The sequence below is a fragment of the Lipotes vexillifer genome, unplaced genomic scaffold (genome assembly GCF_000442215.2).
Source record: "Lipotes vexillifer unplaced genomic scaffold, Lipotes_vexillifer_v1.1 scaffold100, whole genome shotgun sequence".
In the NCBI taxonomy this organism is placed as follows: Eukaryota; Metazoa; Chordata; class Mammalia; order Artiodactyla; family Lipotidae; genus Lipotes; species Lipotes vexillifer.
This window is the reverse complement of record NW_006774075.1, coordinates 3452784-3462814: the sequence shown is the minus strand read 5'-3', so window position 1 is coordinate 3462814 and position 10031 is coordinate 3452784. Positions and strand designations below refer to the sequence as shown.

Below are 10031 nucleotides of genomic sequence, written 5' to 3'. Positions count from 1 at the left end.
GTGGACTCTCAACCACTGCGCCATCAGGGAAGCCCTAGTAATCTTTTATGCTGATAATAGCATAAAAGCAACAGCTCCAAGATTTTATGGAACAGCCAAAGATGTTTCAGTACTTTCTTTCTATCTCTGCTCCCATAGTGAACTTCTGAAAAAACTGCCAGAAGGAGTCTATTTTAAACCAAGTTAGGGAGCCTCAGCCTTAGCCTCTCAGGCTCCACCCGGGACCTGCAGGGTGGAGCTTCGGAGCCGCGGCCCCAGGCGCTGCGGTCTCAGGTTTCTTTACCTCCAGAAAGAAAACACCTGACACCTTGCATCCTGGAAGTTCATTTAAGAGACTGAAATTAGAGACTTCTTTCAAATTTGGACATGGCTAATCGAGGAGCAACAAGACCTAACAGGCCAAATACTGGACATAAAATATGCCAGTTCAAACTAGTATTTCTGAGAGAGTCTGCTTTTGGCAAATCGAGCCTAGTGCTTTTTTTTGTGAAGGGCCACTTTCATGAATTTCAAGGGAGTACCATGGGGGCTGCTTTTCTAGCCCAAACTGTGTGTCTTGATGACACAACAGTAAAGTTTGAAGTATGGGATACAGCTGGTGAAGAACAATACCATAGCCTAGCACCCATGTACTACAGACGAGCACAAGCAGCCATAGTTGTATATGATGTCACAAACGAGGAGTCCTTTGTCAGAGCCAAAAACTGGGTTACAGAACTTCAGAGGCAAGCCAATCCTAACGCTGTAAGAGCTTTATCAGGAAACAAGGCTGACCTCGCAAATAAAACAGCTGTCAATTTCCAGGAAGCACAGTCCTATGCAGATGACAACAGTTTATTATTTCTGGAGACATCAGCTAAAACATCAATGAATGTAAATGAAATATTCATGGCAATAGCTAAAAAGTTGCCAAAGAATGAACTGCAGAATCCAGGAGCACATTCTGCCAGGGGAAGAGGAGTAGACCTTACTGAACCCACACAGCCAACCAGGAGTCAGTGCTGTAGTAACTAAACCTCCAGTTTAAACTAACTGGAATGTTCTTCTGCTTCCTAATTGTTAATAACAGTGGAATTGGAGCATTTAACCAGCCCAGTATGACTTCCAAAAAGAAGAGACTTACAATAGGCAAGTTTCTAATACAGAAATATTTAAAGTGTTTTGAACTTAATTTTTAATAACATGCATGTGACCCTCTGACTAATGTTTTAGCAGTGGAAGGGGAAATGAGAGCTGTGTGTACACTTGTTTCCTTGGAAGGTTAGCGGGACTCATTTCTCTTCACCAGTGATATAAACAAATGATTCTGAACCCACAGTTAACCAGCCAGTTCTGTGAAAAAGATTTGGAACTTACTCATTTGGACTTTTCCAAAAAAATTCTTTCTTTGGAAGGAGGTTATAAAGATATTTATGCTTAGCTACCATATTCAGGCAACCTGTAATTTCTCTTAGTATCCTTATTTAAAGTATACATTCCACATTTTAACAAATTAGCCACAAGGAAACAGTCCCACATCTTCAGGGGGAAAAAAATGAACATTAGTGGCATCTAAATTATAGCTAGTCCTGTTATTTTTTAAATGGGGTAAAAAAAAAAAATCAAATGTAACCCCGTCTTATTTTAGGAGTATGAAAACAAATAAAATGCATCTTAAAGGATAGTGTTCCCTTCAAACATGTAAGTGCTTCAACAAAAACGAAACAAACCAGGTGTCTGTGATTTCTGTTTAATCACTGCTGGCCATTACATAGCTTTTCTTGTTTGGGAGTAGGGAGGGGGCTTTTGTGCCCTTTGGACATAAACGTAGTCAATGCACTAACAATTATGTACATTCAAACTTGATTATTTTAAATTCGATCTTCAGCTGTACTGTAAATAGGGTACTGCACTGCAGTCTCCATCTATGTTTATTACTTTTCTATAATATTTAAGAGTTGCTTAAAAGTATACCAAAGGTACAGTTACTAAAACAGCTACTTTTTTCCTTCTCTCCTCCTTTGAAAGGAAGGGACTTCAATGGTTCCTACCTGGCTAGAACCATAATAAACAATGTACCAGTAATTTGTAACATACGTATTGGATATGTTAGTAACAATCTTGCAGCCTTGTTTTCCAAAGTTCATTTTATTTTCATCAGGTCAGTATATTTGCACTAATTGTTTTAGGTATTTTCATTATATGAAATCTACCATGTGTCAGAGATGATTTAATCTATTTAAGTGCTGAACTGCTAGCAGAACTTGTACATTCACAGTAATTCAAAATTAGTAAGGAAAACATTTCACCAGGGTTTAGTTTTATATTGAGGTACTCAGGTTGGAATACAGTGGTATAAAAAGCAAAAAAAAATTTTTTTAATTAGAAAAAATAAACCAAGTTGGGGTTCACAGGTCAGGTCCTTCCATTTACGGCAGTTGAAGCTACAGCCTTGGAGGCTGAAGTTAATTTCCCCAGGTGACGTACATTAGGTCTACCCGGAAGTAACAATCATAACGGGCATCCCTTGTGTTCACACATGTAGCCCATGGATCCTCTGACAAGCTTATTTTAGAGAAGAGGAGACTGAGGCTCAGAGTACTTGACATTTCTCCTGGGACAGCACACAATGAGAGCCAGAGCTGAGGTATTCGGACTTGCAGCGCTGGGCAATTTCCATCCCACCCTTTAAACATACAGGCATCAAAACATCTGCCAAACTCGTTCTTGGAGGAACCATTTCAAAGTTCTTTGTTTTAAGAATCTTCGATATGGATTTGTTGGATGGCCTCTATCCATCTCAAAGCCCAGTGAGATGGTCCCTTCCTCGAAAACATTTGCTTGGATTTAGGGCTGGGTAGGTGGGTGCCAGCCAAATGTTTTTGATCCAAATGATGGATTTGGTGACTGAGATGAGAGATCATTTAAATAGCAATACATTTAAAGCTGAGTATTTCAATCAAGTGAAAGGGAAAACAAAGCGTTTTCAATCTTTGTATTTATCATTTATTGTGATGGAATTTGTGATGAGTCAAAGAAAGGTTATGGAACAGCAGCCTGCATTTGTTCACCAGACTTAGCATGGGAAGGTCAAGCCATCCTGGTTAAAGTTAAAAATTAATTACCTTTCCCCATGATACGATTGAATAAGCACATTAACAGTTTATAAAAGAGGTTGTGAAACCTCCTAAGGGGAAAAAAAAATATTATGTAACCAGTTTAGGGGAGAGACTTGCCTGACTCCACCTCACAGTAGGGGGGTTGAACTGCCTGACTGGGAGGTTCATTCCTATTTCAAAAGTATTATTATTTCTCCGGAAGTGTTTATCTTTTATTGCCAATAACACTTTACTCTCCACTTTCTCTCCTCTGTCCTCTCAATCTACTTCACCACCCACACCCTGAACCAATATAAACATCTACCCAACATCGGAGCACTAATCTTTATTAAGAAAAAGCAGCACCGTCTTTTCTGCCTACCAACAGGGTTATAATCCTTGAACTGTCATTGGGCCAAGCTCTATTGGACTTGTGGTTAGGGTGCTTGAATATCTATTTAAATCCAAACTAACAAAATACATGTGGACATCAATTAAAACAATGAGACCCAAAGGTATATTGAAGAGCCACAAGAAGTGTTTAGGATTGGAATAGCCCTGCTACCTTAATAAGGAGAGTCTGTTAAGCATTTATACATGGTTAGTAGTAATGTCATTCATATATTTTTTTCTAAAAAATGTTCATCTACTATAACCAGACAGTAAGGGAACTGATATATATATCAACTTTAAATTGTTTAAAAATATCCTACCTGGAGGGCTTCCCTGGTGGCACAGTGGTCGAGAGTCCACCTGCCGATACTAGGGGACACGGGTTCGTGCCCCGGTTCGGGAGGATCCCACATGCCGCGGAGCGGCTGGGCCCGTGAGCCGTGGCCGCTGGGCCTGCGCGTCCGGAGCCTGTGCTCCGCAACGGGAGAGGCCACAATGGTGACAGGCCTGCGAACCGCAAATAAATAAATAAATAAATAAAAATATCCTGCCTTGGGCTTACCTGGTGGCGCAGCGGTTGAGAGTTCGCCTGCCGGCCGGTCCGGAAAAATCCCACATGCCGCGGAGAGGCTGGGCCCGTGAGCCATGGCCGCTGAGCCTGCGCGTCCGGAGCCTGTGCTCCGCAACGGGAGAGGCCACAGCAGTGAGAGGCTCGCGTACCGCAAAAAAAAAAGAAAAAAAATCCTGCCTTTTGTGATACTTGTCATCATTAAATATGTATTAGGTTGCTGGGTAAAAATGCTCTAATGCTAGATTTGTGGTGGGAGACAGAATGTGAAGTTCTACCTACAGTGGGAATTCAATTAAACTTTTTAAACAAAATTATGGCCTTCAAATACATGAAAAGATGCTCAACATCACTAATCATTAGAGAAATGCAAATCAAAACCACAGTGAGGTATCACCTCACGCTGGTCAGAATGGCCATCATCAAAAGATCTATAGACAATAAATGCTGGAGAGGGTGTGGAGAAAAGGGAACCCTCTTGTACTGTTGGTGGGAATATAAATTAATACAGCCACAATGCAGAACAGTATGGGGGTTCCTTAAAAAACTAAAAATAGAGCTACCATATGACCCAGCAATCCCACTACTGGGCATATACCCAGAGAAAACTGTAATTCAAAAAGAGTCATGTACCACAATGTTCATTACAGCTCTATTTACAATAGCCAGGACATGGAAGCAACCTAAGTGCCCATCGTCGGATGAATGGATAAAGACGACGTGGCACATATATACAACGGAATATTACTCAGCCATAAAAAGAAACGAAATTGAGTTATTTGTAGTGAGGTGGATGGACCTAGAGTCTGTCATGCAGAGTAAAGTAAGTCAGAAAGAGAAAAACAAATACCGTATGTTAACACATATATATGGATTCTAAAACAAAAATGGTTCTCATGAACCTAGAGGCAGGATAGGAATAAAGACACAGACGTAGAGAATGGACTTGAGGACACGGGGAGGGGGAGGGGTAAGCTGGGACAAAGTGAGAGAGTAGCCCTGACCTATATACACTAACAAATGTAAAATAGATAGCTAGTGGGAAGCAGCCTCATAGCACAGGGAGATCAGCTCGGTGCTTTGTGACCACCTAGAGGGGTGCGATAGGGAGGGTGGGAGGGAGATGCAAGAGGGAGGGGATATTTGTTATACAGCAGAAACTAATACAACATTGTAAAGCAGTTATAGTCCAAAAAAGATGTTAAAATAAAAAAAAACAATTTTTAATGTGAACAATCTGTCCTCTATATTCTTCCAGAGGCAATATAGATGGACTTTAGTCCCAGTTCCACATATTAACAAGGAGATTTTGGCTAAGTTAGTTAACCCCTCTGTATCTTAGTTCATTTATAAAATGAACATAACAAAAGAAGCTGATTCAGAGAGTTGATGAAGATGAAGTGGGATGTTTTTGTCTTTTGTATCTCAGTGAACATTCAATATGGTTTAGCTATTTTATATTCCATTACTAATAGTGCTATTGACGGCTGAACTTGTACCAGGAAGCTGTGTTATGAGTACTTTACTCATCTTACCTTAATGATATAACAATCTTATGAAGTAGGTAGTTTTATCCTGGTTTTTATAGATAAGGAAAATGTGGCACAAAGATTTAGAGCAATGTTTCAAATGTCACAAAATCACTAAGTAAAAGGGCTAGGATTTGAACCCAGAGAGTCTGGCTCCAAATCTCTTCTATGTAAGTAGTGTGACTAGACAATAGTAATTCTCAAGTCATTGTACTTAACTCATGGCAGGTCAGTGATACAGAAAGTTGTCAGCAAAAATTTGAAGCTATGGGCAATGGGTGTTTCTAACCAAAATACATCCATTAGAGCCTAAAGCGTTTTTTGGGTTTTTTTGTTTTTGTTTCTCTCACCTACAGAAAATGTCATTGGAAAAATAGCTAAAATAACTGAAAATGAGGTGTTGCCTTATCTACCCATCACTCCTGAAAGAAAAGTAAAAGAATTCCAAATTTTGGGTTTTGAAGAGGCAAGTCAATACATGAACATCAATACATGAACTTATTTACAAAACAAACAGACTCACAGACTTAGAGAGCGAACTTATAATTACCAGGGTGGAAAGGGTCGGGGGGGGAGAAATAGCTTGGGAGTTTGGGACTGACATGTACACACTGCTATATTTAAAATGGATAACCAACAAGGACCTACTGTATAGCACAGGAAACTCTGCTCAGTTATACATGAATCACTTTGTTGTACACCCAAAACTAACAGAACATTGTTAATCAACTATACTCCAATATAAAATAAAAAATTTTTTTAAAAATCAATACAAATAGCCAAACGACGTATGAAGAAAATGTTCATCTTGATAGTAATGTGGTAATAGTAACATGCAGTGTGTGTGATCATGGGGAGGAGCAGCAGAGGTTCAGGGTCAAATAACCTTCCACAGGGCAGTTTGACAGAGTATCAAAAACCTTCAACAAGGTGACTTCCCTGGTGGTGCAGTGGTTAAGAATCTGCCTGCCAATGCAGGGAACACGGGTTCGGTCCCTGGTCCAGGAAGATCCTACATGCTGCGGAGCAACTAAGCCCATGCTCCACAACTACTGAGCCCGCACGCCACAACTAATGAAGCCCGTGCTCCTATAGCCCATGCTCTGCAGAAAGAGAAGCGACTGCAATGAGAAGCACACACACTGCAATGAAGATTAGCCCCAGCTCTCCACAACTAGAGAAAGCCCGCGCAGTAACGAACACCCAACATAGCCAAAAAGAAATAAATAAAATAAATTTTAAAAAACCGTCAACAAGCATGTCCTCTACCTGGCCATTCCACTTTTAGGAATTAATTCTATACAAAAGAATGCATAAATGTGTTTATTTAAACATTATTTATAATAAAAACTTGGGAGCAACCTCATGAGAAATTTATTATGCATATGGCAATTCAATTTTTTTCTAAGGAAATGGACATGGATGTGAGCAAAGATTTACCAACACAGATGTTCATGCTAGTAAATAGTAAATAATAGGAAAAAGAAAGAAGAAGAAAAGAAAGAAGGAAAGAAAATGACTTCATTTGTTAAAAAGGAGAAATTACAATGCACCGGCATAATTTGGAAATTATATTGTAGAAGTCCATAAATATGCATATGAAAAAGACTCAAAGAACATACACTAAGAGGTTAGCAGTCATAACATCAGAGTTGTAGTACTAAAAGTAAATTTTGCTACATTTTCTTTGTGTTTTCCAGATTTTCTTCATTAATCACGTATTACTTTTGTACTAGGGGAAAATAAGCATATTATAATAAATAAAAATGTTTATTTTAATGTGGAAAAAATGTCAGGTCTATATTAATCAAGATGCTAAACTTTGAGTGACAGAAAACCCAGTTCAAATTGTCTTAACAAGAAGGAAGTTATTCCTGAACATGCCCCAGGCATGGTTGGACCAGGTCTCAGACCTCTCACCATCTCTTTATCTCTTGTCTTTCTTTTCTTTCTGTTGCTTCGTTTTTTGGAATGTTCTCTCCATGTGGTGGTACACGTGTTCACAAATCTATTTATATCCTCCTCTCTCAGCAAATCCACCAATTGCCTTTTCAATAAGACTTAAAGGTCCTGAAGCTTATTTTCATTGGCCGTCTGAGGATAGTGTACCCATCTGTGATCCCATCAGCTCTGTGAATGGAATGCCGTGATTGGTTATGCCTGGGTCACATGCCCAGTGCTGGAGCCAGGAGGTGTGGTTAGCTAGGATGGCTGGAGTGAGAGTTGGGGAAGGTGTTTTCCCTAAGAGACAGTGGGGTTTGTTCCATGTGAAAAAAGAAGAGTGGAATACGTGGTGAGGTAAAAGCCACAAAAACAAAGACACATTCACCACAAGATTGCAGTTTCTTTAGAGGCCGGCTAGACATGGCTAGGAGTAGCATTAGCAGCCTTGAATCATTTAGATTTCTTGTGGTTGCAAGTGACAGAGAATTCACTTAGATTCGGATTAAACAACAAAGAGAATTTATTGGTTTACATAACTGAAAAATCTGGGCTGGCTTCAGTAAGGTTAAGCTACCCAAGGATCTGGCTCTTTCAGTGTCTCCAGTGGTGACAGTTTCAGCTCCAGATTCTACACAAATGCTCCTGGCAACTCTGGGCTCTCTCTCCAGGGTAGCGAATTGCTCATCCTCACCACCCACCAGGTGTGATCTAGGGACAGAGAATCTCTTTTAGTATTTTTCAAGCAAGTCCTGTGATTGTCACCTCTCTCACTGGCCCAAATGGAAAGAGTTTGAGAAGGATTAGTAGTCATTCTTCTTTAAATGTTTGGTAGAATTCACCAATGAAGTCATTTGGTCCTGGACTTTTTTTGTTGTGGAGTTTTTGATTACTGATTCAAGCTCCTTACTAGTAATCAGTCTGTTCAGATTTTCTATTACTTCATGATTCACCTTTGGTGGGTTTTATGCTTAAGGAATTTATCCATTTCTTCTAGGTTGTCCAATTTGTTGGCATATGATTATTCACAGTAGTCTGTTATAATCCTTTGTGTTTCTGTGGTATTACTTGTAATGTTTCCTCTTTCACATTTTTTTTTAATTAAAAAATTTTAAATTTTTATTGGAATTCTCTTTCACGTCTAATTTTATTTGAGTCCTCCCTCTTTTTTTCTTGGTAAGTCTAGTTAAAGGTTTGTCTATTTTGTTTATCTTTTCAAAAAAACAGCTCTTAGCTTCATTGATGTTTTCTATTGTCTTTTTTTTCTATTGCCTTTTTAGTCTCTATTTCATTGAAAATTTCTGCTCTGATCTTTGTTATTTCCCTTTTCCTAACTAACTTGGGCTTAGTTTGTTCTCCTTTTTCTAGTACCTTGAGTTGTAAAGTTTGGTTGTTTATTTGCGCTCTTTCTTTTTTCTTAATGTAGGTGTTTATCGCTATGAATCATTGGCCTAAATTGAATCATGAACACATCCCCGACCAATCCATATGGCCTGAGGAATGGGATACATTGATTGGCTTGAGCCAATTATAGTTCATTCCTGAAGCTGGGGCCAAGGTCAATCCCATCTGGACCACCAGTGAGGGTGGAAGAGGTGTGTATTCCCAAGGAATGTCAACATGGGAAAGGGAAGAATTCATGCTGGAGGGGTGACTAGCAAATGTCTATAACAACTCTTTAGGAGTCTGATGTGTTTAAACACTGTCTAGATGTCCATTTCTAAACAGGAAATATTTATTAAAACTATATCTTGCCTGCGGCTTAGTTGCAGAATATTGCTAACTTACATGGCTAAATGACGAAGCATACACACATCACAGGTCTTCAACCGTATCTCCATTTTAAGCCTTTCCAACATGCCTCCTGTTTACCAAGTGAGGTAGAGGCCATCAGAGCACCCTGTAAACTGCCCTGCACAGCCACAGGCAGGCAGCGTCACTCCTCTTGGGTTGTAATAACCTAAAAACCATTGTATTATTATTGAATACATATTTTCATGAAACTTTGTTTAGGGAAACACATGGGGCTTTGAAATGTCAGCACACTGGGAGGAAAGCAGGAAGTGTAAGGAGTTTTGTGCTCCTGTCTCTTTTATTTGCAGAGTGGGTTCAAAGGCGTGCAGGGTTAGCAAGAAAAACAAGCAAAATGATCCATGCCTGCTTGGGATGACATCTGTCCCCTAGGACAGTCACTAGCTTTGGGTTTGGAAAGGTTTTCAGTGGATGGCACAGGCTAGGAATGAGATGTTTTCTTTTCAGCTCCAGAAGGAAGCTTGCATGGGTCCTTTCAGAGCGAGGCTCTTCTGTGATAAATAAATGTGCCTCTGCCAGAGAGAGAAGCAAGAAAAGCTCAGCCACTGACAGCTTAAGTTGGGGAAGAAATTCACCCAGGCTAATGTCATTGTAGCTGAGGGACAGCTTTGAAAGTTACATGATTAAAAATGCTCTGCATAGACAGCAGCCGGGCTTGGCGTATGATGTGACTAACGGATCTGTTTTCCCAGGTGGCAACTGCTGCAGAAA

At 39.8% G+C, this 10031-nt stretch overlaps 1 pseudogene; it reads left to right on the top strand.

The window, feature by feature from the left end:
* The first annotated feature begins 366 nt into the window (after nucleotides 1-366).
* On the top strand, nucleotides 367-1014 carry LOC103078613 (ras-related protein Rab-5A pseudogene; annotated as a pseudogene).
* Nucleotides 1015-10031: the final 9017 nt, after the last annotated feature.